The sequence below is a fragment of the Camelus bactrianus genome, chromosome X (genome assembly GCF_048773025.1).
Source record: "Camelus bactrianus isolate YW-2024 breed Bactrian camel chromosome X, ASM4877302v1, whole genome shotgun sequence".
Classification (NCBI taxonomy): Eukaryota; Metazoa; Chordata; class Mammalia; order Artiodactyla; family Camelidae; genus Camelus; species Camelus bactrianus.
In genome coordinates this window covers 2,955,420-2,967,988 of record NC_133575.1, presented here as the reverse complement: position 1 = coordinate 2,967,988, position 12,569 = coordinate 2,955,420, and positions in this window count along the sequence as shown.

Sequence of the window (12,569 nt, the reverse complement as noted above, 5' to 3'; positions counted from 1 at the left end):
TAGAGAGAGTGCTTTCAGCTTTTCCCCGTTGAGTGTGATGTCAGCTGTGGGTTTGTCGTGTACGGCCTTTTTTTATGTTGGATATGTTCCCTCTGTGCCCACTGTCTGGAGAGTTGTTTTCCTTCTTTCTTTCTTTTTTTAATATCATAAATAGATGTTGAATTTTATGAAAAGCTTCCTCTACATCTACTGAGATGATCATATGGTTTTAATTCTTCAGTTTGTTACTGTCGTGTATCACATTGATTGATTTGCAGATAGTGAAAAAATCCTTGCGTCCTTGGGTAAATCTCACTTGATCATAGTGTATGATCCTTTTAATGTATTGCTGGATTTGGTTTGCTAGTATTTCTGTTGCAGATTTTTGCACTTATGTTCATGAGTGATATTATGGTCTGTAATTTTCTGTTTGCTGTGAGATCTTTTTTCTGGTTATGGTAAGAAAGGTACAGTCTTCCTAGACCGAACCAAGAAGAAACGGAAATTAAATCTGTAATTTCAAAACCCTCAACCAACAGAAGTCCAGGACCAGGTAGCTTCACAGGTGAATTCTCCCGAACATTTACAGAGGAATTAACACCTATCCTTCTGAAACTATTCCAAAAAAAAAAAATTGTTAAAAAACAAGGGATTACATTATATTTCTTCTGTTTTATGATGTTTCTAGCACTTCTTCTTGATCTCTGTTTCATAAAGGAGAAAAAATAGTTAACATAAGGCGATATTATCTTAGTCGATGTATTCATTGGTCTAAATAGCTGGACAGTGTCTTTTCAAAAGTGAAATAATTTAAACAACTTCTTTCTACAGATGAATTTTACCTGCCTTATGGTCTACTGTACTGAGCCCTTTCAGGAAGAATAAAGTTGCCTGAAATATTGTTCTGGAGTGACTAGGACCCCTTCTTTAGTCCGGTAGAATTCTAACTACTAAATTCTTCCCATCACATTTTGATAATTTTTAAGTCTTGCTCATGTTCTTTATCTCACGTTGTTTTGAAAACCAGTCCAGTGTGCAATTTTATGTTTACATGCAAACTTTATGACTTTGAAAGTAAATCAGGGTGGAAAGCTTGCTAACACCTCGTCATGTAGAAGTAAAAGTATTTCTAGATCCATCGTTGGTTTTTGCTTTATCCGAGTAGAATTCTCCTATTTAACCGATAACTCAAGTCGTTAACAGTATGTCCCCTTACGTATTTTTAACCCCAGTCTTCACTCATCAGTGACAGATAACTTTGATGGGACATCAAAACACAAAAAGCTGAAATCAGGTGATCCGTATGTTGTGATGCAGAATTTCCAAACTGTGCTTGTCCTGGAACTCAGGAGATAGCCCCAGCATTTCCAGCTTGCCTGCCTTTCAGTATCATTCCTTCCACGGGTCAGTGTCTACGCATGGACTCAGACCTCTGCCTGTGTTCGTGAACAAACGTGAAGCTCCTCGTGTGATTAAAACAGTGGTTAAGTGAGTAACTAGACTCGTCAAGACGTGTAAAGATGAAGAACTAGTAGCGAAGCACACTGAGTAGAGGTGTCATCAGGGCACGGCTCGTGCACCGCTTCCTCCCCCCTTCACGGCAGCGCTAGACGGGCGCCCTGTTCTGCCCCACGAGGCGGCACCGAGTCTCGGGGCAGACCGCAGTCGGCCCGTGAGGGCTGAAACGGCAAAGGGCAGCGGCAGTGGGCGTCCAGGCCAGCGCCCTGATGTCAGCGCCCTCCCTCGCGACGCTGTGGGCACGCGCTGGCTTTCGGGCACTTGATCAGCTGGGTCAGGATATGCAAGCCTGCACGTTCACTGGCCGTTGTGCTCTCTGGAGACGCCCCTCAAAGGGGCGTTTAGATGTCTTTGAAAATCGAGTAGCCGAGAGCTGGTTATGTTGGAGCTCCCTCCGGCGTTGAGAACCCACTGCATGCTTTGGATCGCAAAACAAATGCTTCTTAGTTTGTATGTGGTCTTAACTAAGGAGGAGGGGAAATCGGTAGATACCCCCCGTGTTATCCTGGGTGGATGTGTAGAGCCTTGGGTCCTCCAGGATTAATTCACAGACGAAGGAGGGGTGAACGGGGAGCCCTCTTGTGCAGAAACGTTACGATAGTTTAAGTGGAAGCTCTGCCCCTCAAGTGGTTGGAGCACAGCTCCTCCATCCTACGTGTGGTTTGCATGCAGTGACTTCCTTCCAGAGAAGACTGTGTGGGAAGGGGACAATGAGGTAGCCTTGTGATAGGACACCTGGAAAGCCCGACCTCAGCCAGGTGTTCAGGGTCGGCATCCACAAAATAGGTCGTTGCTGATGGTGTACACTCTCGGTGCCACATGGCGAACATGGCCACACACCTGCGTCATCTTCCTCCCATGCCCATAGTTCCAGTCTAATCACGATAAAAACACCAGACAGAGCCCGACCTAGGGACGGTCTCCTGCACAGCTGATCACTGCTCGTGCAAACGTGACATGAAAAACGAGCGCCACTGAGAAGCAGCCACGGCAGGTGTCCGGCTTTCCCGTGGCTGGTGGGCGTCCCAGGACCGCGTCGCCAAGGGATGTAACTGGAGCGCTGCCTGCAGCACCTGCGGCGTGAGCGCGCACACTGATGCACGGCGGACCGGAGCTGGCGCCGGATTCCCGACGCAGTGGCGTCTCTTGGTGACAGGCCTCCTTTTGGGTTTTTTTCTTCTCAGACAAACTCTTCCCTCCCAGCACTGTGCAGTCCCTGTAACTTCCCTCACTACCCCTAAGCACGAGACGGTGTTCTGATCGCTGCCTCCCGGAACATGGTGAATTGTGCAGAGGCGAAAGGCTCCCGTGAAGCTGTATAGAGCGATTCTCTGTACTTCTGCGTCCCTGTTAGAACTCTCCTGTGTCGTCTGGCTGTTCCCATTTACATTTTTTTTTTCTCATGCGTATCTTTCTAAAAAATTGAGATGTCATCGATGTACCATATTATATAAGTTACAGGTGTACAACGTACTGACTCACAGCTTTTAAAGGTTATATACTCTATTTATAGTTACTATAAAATCCCGGCTCCCTTCCCCATGTGGTACCTGTTTTCACTTTTAAAGACCCAAGCTTATGCTCACACCGAGAAAAGGATGTTGGCCATGAAACCACAGAGCTGAATGTGACCTGATGACAGGACCTACACACAGCGCTTTGTGCAGGAGGCTGATAACAAGCTATCAATCACGTCCTCCCTTTTCCTGTGGGCCCAGAGTTCCTCATTTTCTGGGAGGCTGCAGATCCCCACCACCCAGACCGCTGAGCGTGGGGACACCTTAATCTGCAGTGTAGCCGCCCCCACCGCCAGCCTCTGACCACATGTCTGCATCGTAAACCTCCCTCCTGAAGAAGTCAGGCAATTTCAACGTCCTGGTGCTTATTTACCAGCCCTGGTACCTAAACCCAGCTTGAACATCGCTTCTGAAAGTTCCATTGTCTTTTTGCTACTACTGCAATACATTATTCGCAGCTTTCTGGTATTAGGCAGTATTTTACTCATCATGATTTTATGAGAGACATCAAAACAGGGCAGTTACTAAGATGGGATCATAAATTCCGAAGATGGTCAGATACAGTGTATGTCTTAAGTGTCCTACTAGCAGAGGAGGGGTCTTCAAAAAGGGACACGTGCATTTGCATTTCAAAACCCTGCGTGTTCATGGCTGCTCTCCATATGACCAGATTCAGTGGAGGCAAGCATAGTGAAAGCATTGTCCAGCCATGGAAATCTGCCAGCTGGGAGTGACTGAGTTGCCGGCTGTTCCTGACCACCCACCTCCTGGGCTGTCAAGACCATTGTCCTTCTTCACCTGAAAAGGGAGGGCAGCGTCCTCCAGTCCTGCCCTCCAGGGAGGACAGTGTGGAAATCACATCTGTAGCACCCAGATGCATGTGGATTTGAGTTTTATTTTAATTGTGCTCCAAACAAAAGACAGTGTCGAACTGTGTGTGTTGCTCAGAGTCACTTCTCGGGGGTTTGGTGAGATGTTTGCAAGCCTGAATGTCAGGCAGTCAGCTTGCTTCTCCCCTAGTGGATGGAGTATATATTTTAGAAGACTGCTGTCAATCAGGAGTTATGCCTGGTGCAATGTTGTGTGTATAGATCTCATTGAAACTGGGCAGTTGTGCCACGCAGGGCCCACCAGGGCACCTCTTTGGGTTCTCATTCCTAACATCTGCCTAGGCTGTGTTTTAAAATAGAGTGTCCCGGTGGGAGATTTGAGGTGCAGTAAGACCAAGAGATCAGAAGGCAACTGCTGTTGACAAGTGTTCAGGATTGTCAAGAGAGGGCCATACAGGCCCACGTGGGGAGGCACCAGGGTTGGTCTGGAGGCGGAGGGAGGGGACGTCTGTGGGCAGGAGCCTTTATTGTGGTTTCCACAGGAAGGAATGGGTAAGGCAGCTAAGCAGGCTGAGGATGGGCTTGCGTGAAGAATATTGTTCTGCCTCATTCAGTATCTGGCCTTGGGGAGGATACTGGGGCAGGGGGACTGTGGCCCCATGTGTGAGGACGTAATAAAGGTGGGGGTTATGGCGTGGGCTGGGGATTAGTTTGCATTTGAAAAGTGTGCTTTTGCTTACTCTCTGTAGGAGTTGACCAACGCTGGGAGAGACCGTCCCTCCAAGGTCACCCAGGTCACCAAGATGTCAGAGGACTAGGCCCAGGAGAGACCGTCCCTCCAGGGTCACCCTGGTCCCCAAGATGTCAGAGGACTGGCCCTGGGAGACTGTCTCTCCAGGGTCACCCTGGTCCCCAAGATGTCAGAGGACCAGGCCTGGGAGAGACCGTCCCTCCAGGGTCACCCTGGTCCCCAAGACGTCAGAGGACCAGCCCTGGGAGAGACCATCTCTCTAGGGTCACACAAGCCCTCAAGATGTCAAAGCACGGGAAAATAAGAGTCATGGTTAATACAGACCACACATGTCGCCCGTCTTGTCAGACAAGCACAAGCCAGGGACCACAGCTGGCCCATGGCATCCTCATGGCATCTCCCTCCCAGCTCAGAATGTACGTCAGACCCCCTGGGAACCAGTGTCCCCTGGGTCAGTCCCACAGGCCTGGACCCCGGGCTCCCAGCAGGGAGCGCCCTCAGTCCTAGAGCCATACACTCAGGAGAGCTCGAAACACACGGCTCCCCACGCGGTCTTTACTGTCCTGGCAACCCCGAGGCCGGTTCTCATCCCGTGTCTTTTTTACGTAAACCGTGTTGCCTGCTAGTGCAGTCGCCGTTCTGCCTTTATCAGGTTCACACGTGGGATGAGGTGACTAGTTAGCGGAAGGTCAGGTTCTCCGCGTCACAAGGAGACTGTTCGTGGCCTCCCCATTTTTATCAAACCCCAAGGCCTGCGATGATACAGCCACATTGCAGATGAAGAGAAGTGAATCCTGAGGAGGGCAAAAGACGGCTCCACCGTATTATGTGATACTGTGTAGAGAGAGTTGCCTGTGTTCTAGTCATTGTGCTATTTTGAGCTTTGCTGTGGCCAATTCATTGAGAATAATAATATTGATAATTAATAATAATAGTAAAGCTTACATAGCGCATACCACATGCCAGGCCCTTTATACATGATAACCCATTGGATAGTCACAAAATTCTCTGAGGGAGCACACTGTTTTCTCCGCATAGCAAAATATATGCACGCCATGAAGCTGTCAGAGCAAATCTCTGCGTAGACGTCACACTCCGTGTTGGCGTAGGCAGAGAATACACAGTGAATAGTTTGAGGTTGAGTGCTGCAAAAATCTGGAGTTTACAAAAATGGAAACCCAGACCCAAGTCATTTTTTTTTTCTTAAAATGAAAATGTCATTTTAATTTCCTTGAGCGAAAGAATGTATCACATTTTAATGGAAACAAATAGCTTAGTAATAACATAAATTTGGAGAGTTTTTCTTCTAACTACATGAATCCATTTTAGGTTAAGTAACCACCATCGTTGTGAATTCCCAAACTAATTACTGGGCATCTATACCTGCATGAAATTCAAGGGCACTGAACTATTTCATCAAAATTGTAATAAACTGTAAGAAATCGCACAGGTAGAACATAAGATTAGAATTTGAAACTGTGCAGTGGGTTAAAGTTATCACAAATTTTTTTTTGCTAAATTTAGCTTCCTTTTGTAAAGTGATGGATTGTCAGAAATAGCTAAATGATGTACCAGGAACAAATATCTAGAGGCCAGAAACAGGTAATACATTTGCATGCAATTAACACAGAGTGGCATAATGTCCGTGAATGACCACCGCCACACACCGGCCCCTCGTGCCCTGCCGTGGGTCACAGCTGTCTTTTGGGATGACAGCTCAGGCTACTCCTTAGCAAACGTGTGTCCAGAATTTCAGAGAGGCCCCTTCACAGGTGACATAGGAAGCCACGTAAATACTGAAATAATCCGACAATATGTGTGAAATGTGCAAATCACATCTAGGTTATAAAGAAGAATGCGAGTCATGGAAGTAAGTGTGGTACATGGGGGAAGACAAATGTTGAGTCTCCCATTCCACTCACTTTTTACATTTCCTCTTTCTCAGGTTTTTTCCTAATCTGGTGAAGTTTCTTCCTATTCGTTTTCTTCTACAAACAAAACTTTGTCTCTTTTTCCCTCCCTTCCTTCCTTCCCTTCCTCCTTCCCTCCCTGCCTTCCTCCCTCCCTCCCTCTGGTTGGTTCATATTTTGCTCGCTAAAAGTAAGTTTGCAGAATGGGCTCACATTTCGATCTCCATGAAAATAACAGGTTGGGGCAAACACTGTTTTCTGTAATAAGAGAGGGCAGGGTGTTAGAATTAAATAATGCATTGCCAGAAGCAAAGGGCATAAACGTGAGACGGGAGAATTGAGTTTTCACACCATGCTCATGACTATCATGCCATTCAGTCAGTGATTAGAAGTCATTACTATCCTTGCCGCTTTAAAGAAGGAATTGTATGACTTGCCTGTGTTTTTTGGCGTCTGACCACGTAATAATAGTAACGGTAGGGTTTCTTGTTGTTTTTTCCCCCGTTTCTCTTCATTTGTATTCCTGACTTTATAAGACAACAAAGGAAAAAGTGAACTCCCACTCGCCTTGTGAAATACATATCACAGGACCAGAATAGGGTCTGGAGGGAAAAGAACCTCGGTGCTGTGTGTCAGAGGAGTGCTGCGTTCTCGTTCCTCAGGATTTCTGGTCACGGGAGTCGGCTGTCCTGTGTACAGAGAGACGGGGCGTGCACCTGAGTGGGTCAGAATTCAGGTGCACTGTGGGGACGTCACGAGACACGTCCGTCACGAGCATGTGAAACTGTCCCTTCACACATTTACCTCGTAGTGACCAAATGCCAGATCTGCCATGGTAGCAGATTTTAGGTCAAAGAAAGACAAACGCAGAAAAGCAGACCCAGCCTGCACACCTCCATGAAGGCGGTGACGCAGCCCTGAGTGGCCATGGGAGGACCTCCTCCGAGTCCCAGGGTCCTTTGTGTCGCTTGTAATGTGGTGCCCACCTCGGGTGGCAGGCCCCACAGTGGGGTCTCCCTTCAGTCCACACCGAGTGAGCGGGGAACCAGTTCCTGGAGAGAGGGGCTGCTTTGCTGACTTCCAAGCTGGAACCGTTACCTCTAGACAAAACACGTTAGCTTCCGGTCACCTGGGTGCCCATATCAGGGTTAATAAAATAAAAATAACCCAACGCGAAGGACAGGAAAAGGAGGGAGCAGAGGAGTGTTTGTCATCAGAGTTCTGGGTCCCTGCTTCCTGGCACTCAGCCCAAATACTGGGAGATGAACACAAATCCTTCTGTGAATTCCTGCCATCCCTGTGACTAAAATAGAATTTATTCTGTAAAAGAACAGAATATTCTTACACGGACAAAATGCAGATATTCTTAAATCATACCCCTTGGCAATTTTCATATTGAATCCATTTGTTAAATTTGCTAGAATTGTAATGTTATTTACCCAGCGTCTTTATTACAAACATTTTATTCTATGTGAAGGGTCAGTAACCATGTCCGGTTCTTTTTTTTTTTTTTTTTTTTTTTGTAAAAGCAGTTTCATTGGCACACAGCTCTGCCCATGCTTCACGTACTATGTGTGGCTGTTTTCAAGCCATCACGGCAGAGTTTGGCTGCTAAAGGAAACACATGGCCCCTTAATTCTAAAATACGGGCTACCTGCCTTTTCAGGAAAATATCCCCAGTGCTTATTAGCTTATTGTGTTTGGTTTTGAGTTTAATTTGGGGTCTTTGGGTGTAGAGAAATTTTTAAATGGTTTTGTATGTAGTTATATAAGTCAGCTAATTTCCTTATAATGATACAGGTAAGATCTGGCTCTTGATATTTCTCTTTTGATTATTAAGGCCTCCCCAAATAACATTACCTACATATTGTTATTAATTATATTCTGATACGGCTTGTTTACAGCTTGGTGTCAGTAGGCAGCGATCTGGCTTTTGTGCTTAAGGGCACTCACTGTATGGGGGTTATAAATGTTTATGTGTATGTATTTCATTGTATATTTTTTATATCTATTCATAGTTCACCGTACACACACATATATAAAATTATGACTATATTATAATATTACCAATCCTGGTGATTAGTATAAAGAAAAAAATAAACTGAGTAAAGACTAAAAGGAAAGAGTTAGAATTACCATTAGTTACAGAAGATGTGATCATCTAGGAGAGAAAAAAATAAATACTGCATATATCCATGTGGCTCTTATTTAATGACAAGCCAGCAAGATTACTAGATAGAAGATGAATTTACAAGATTAACCTAAACTTTCTGTAGTATTTTTCTACTCCACTATAATGAAGTCATAAGTATAATGCAAATTACATTCTTTGAAGTATCAATTTAAAAGTATGAAAAAAAATCTGAGAATTAACTTATCTAAACACATACAATTCAACAAAGGAAAACAAATTAATGGAGATAATCATCCAGATCTTGGAAAGCATGACAAATATATTAATACAAATTCTCCCCTGGATTTAATCACACTGTCAGAGAAATACCAATAAAAATTCCCTTCCGTTCTTCAGAAACTGTTAACATACTCTAAAGTTTATGTGCAGAACAGAAAATACAACATAGCTACGTCAAATCTGAAAAAATAAGAACAAATAGAGCTGACTGTCCTGCCAGATAAATATTTACAAAGCCGTGCATAGCATTAAAGAGAACTTGCTAATGGTCCAAGGAGTGGAAATGGACTCACAGAACAGTAGAGACATTGGCAGAACTATCACTGTATGAAAACTTAATGTACAGTTGAGTTTTGGTGTCTTGGATCAGTGCAAGGACTGAGCGCTGAGTATGTGGCACTGGGAAAACCAGCTCTGTCTATGTAAGAAATAATCGTGCACCTTTATATCCGTATTCAGAGTTGGATTCTAGAGAGAGAAATCTACATGTGAAGAGTTAACTGTAAATTAATAGAAGAAAATACAGGAAAATATCCAGGTGGTTAGGGCTGCAAAGTAAAATGCAAAGTATAGGACATGAAAATTAGTGACTATTTTTACCATCAAAATATAGGATCAGTATGGGTAAACATTTTAAAACGTGTTGATTGATTGACGGAACGTTTTTACTATGTCTAATCTCACAGCCAAGGAAACAGTATCTAGATAGATAAGAAATTCCTCGAAGTTGATAAGGGAAATTCTGTGGCCTGAACAATGAAGGGCAGAAGACTGAATGGGCAAATAATAGAAGAAGAAATCCAAAATTCATAACCTTGAGGGGGACAAATCTGGAATGTATTCGCAGGGTGCACAGCTCCCGGCGCTCAGAAGCAGACTGGTTAGTGGGCACGCTCAGCTGTTTGCTTGATGTGCCTGCACTAAAGAGATGGTCTTTATAAGTAAGAAGAATGTTCCCAGAAAAGTCCAAAGTAGGGTCGAGACAAATGAAGACACTTTCTTCATTATCTTTTTTGCAGAAACTTCCTCATTCGAGGAGTAATTTTGGAAAGGAGAATTCTGAGAGTAACTCTGGTGATAAAAGATATGATTATACCCATGTAGTGTGGGCTTCTATATTATTTTTCTGTATTACTGTTATATTACATTTTCTGTATCGTAAATTCCTCTATATTACTGTTGGTTTTCTATATCATTCCTTTTTAAAATTTTTTAACTGAAGGTAGTCAGTTATAATGTATCAATTTCTAGTGTACAGCACAGTGTCTCAGTCATGCATATACATACATATATTCATTTTCATATTCTTTTTCATTAAAAGTTACTACAACATATTGAATATAGTTCCCTGTGGTCTACAGAAGAAACTTTTTTAAAAAAATCTTTTTATATATAGTGGTTGACACTTGCAAATCTCAAACTCCCACATTTATCCCTTGCCACCCACTTCCCCGTGGTAGCCATAGGATTGTTTACTATGTCTGCGAGTCTGTTTCTGTTTCGTAGATGAGTCCATAGCACCCTTTTTTATGTTATTCCTTTTGAAGTCTCGTTTCCTAGCAGTTCGTTTTGACTGTAGCGTAAGTGCACATTTAAATATAAACATAAATGTAAATGCAAAGGTAGTGATGGTTGGTTGGATAACCACATAGGTCTGCGTACATGCATCAGTATGTCGGTAGATGGATAGATAGACTGATGGAGTGATTCATAGATTTGGATGGACAGTTGGATAACTACATAGATGTAGACAGGTCAGAAGGTGAGTCGATGGGTGAGCGGATGCATGGACGGGTCAACAGAAGGCTACAATGATAACTAGATAGCTAGACTTGTAGATGTTAGACAGATGGACAGCTATGGATGCATGGATGGATAGATAGATACATAAATAGATAAATAGGTAGGTAGATGGCTCGCTGGATGGATAGATAGGTAGATGATAGATAGACAGACAGATAGATAGATACATACATACATACATACATCAGTAATTCTCAAAGTGCGTTGTTTTCTCTGGGGAGCCCTGCATCTCCCCAGGTACTTCAGGGTGCTTGTACATTCAGGTCTATTTTCAGAAGTATACAAAGGTGTGATTTTCCTTTTGCAACCTCATCCCCTCCCTGGAGTTTTCCAGAAGCTCTGTTCTATGTGATGTTACACTGAATTGAACACAGAAGCAGATAAGAGAGCAACTGTCTTCTATTAAGACAGGCATTAAAGAGACTCACAAAGTGAATTATAACATCAGCAGTATTACCACTTTTTCTTAATTTGGAAAATGCAGTAATTTCATAACAATATGACGTAAATGACAGAATGTCATGATTTCTTCTTGTTACATGTAAATAAGTTAAGAAAGAAATACATATTTTTCACTTTAAATTTCTAATGTGGTAACTAGCAAGCGAGAGAATCCTAGCACAAAGAAAATTTTTGACTTTTTGTCCATAATTCTAAGTGAGTTAAAATATTGTAAAAAATTCATAGCCACTAAATTATAAATAATGTTGCTGTTAATAATGGGGTGTGTATATCTTTTTCAATTAGTTCTTATTTTGTAGTTGGCTTTATTTCTTTGGTAACTATGTAAGTTTGAAAAGCTAAAGCTCTAAATGCTCTTAGAAAGAATGAACAGTACAGATATGTAAATTATTAAAATATGTGCAGTATATTGTGTATATGTATTTCCATGCATCACATGCAATATATGAAGTATATGTGCAGCCAAATTGTAGCAATTCTACCTAATAATACTGAGAAAAAAGATAGAAAAGGAAAAAAAATTTACAGCTGCTACTTATGTATATAACATGCATCTATCAGCTCTCTGTGTATATACATATGTAGGTGTCCACATAAACTTGTCTTTAGTATCTGTATTAAAACTTACCTGTTGGTAATTTTATTTGTAATGTTAATACCGGGAGGAAATACGTGTGGTAAAATAGAACGGGGGGTCTAGAACCCTGTCTTTGATTTTATATCCCAGCTTTGTCACTAAGTTACAATTTTGGATAACTTAGTGGATCTTTCCAGGCCAGGTTCCTGTCTGTAAAAGTGTAACAACACTGTATCCAGATTCTGTGAGGATGAAATGATTTACGATATTTAAAGCAACCAGAATAATGCATGCAAATATTCGCTATTACATTAATTTTCATGAAATGCTGGTAAAGCAAACCCTAGATCTGTTTTAATAAAGAAAATAAAATCCACTAGCACATGAAATTAAAACGCAGCTGAGCAAAAAAGACACAGCAAGGAGACCCGTTACAAAGCGGGTTTTGCTCTTGCTGTGAGATTTTGGCATAATGTTACACCCCAAAATTCTGTTTGTCGTTCTCTGGAACCCCCCACCCCCACCCCGCCAGATGACCCATTTCCATTTCTGCAACCCACATATTTTGATGCAATTTGTGTCCCCTGGTATCAGATGCTAGATAGCTCAGTGAGAAATTCACTCTCAGAAACAAAGACGGGAGGGAGAAAGGGTATTATGGTAGGGTTCCTGTATAGTAAAAAAAAACTGCACACATTTCAGCTGTACGATTTGATTAATTTTTATGCATGTACACACCCATGAAGCCACCGCCACAGTCAAGATCGCTAACATTTCCGTCACTCTCCAAGAGGTGCAGATTTCAAATT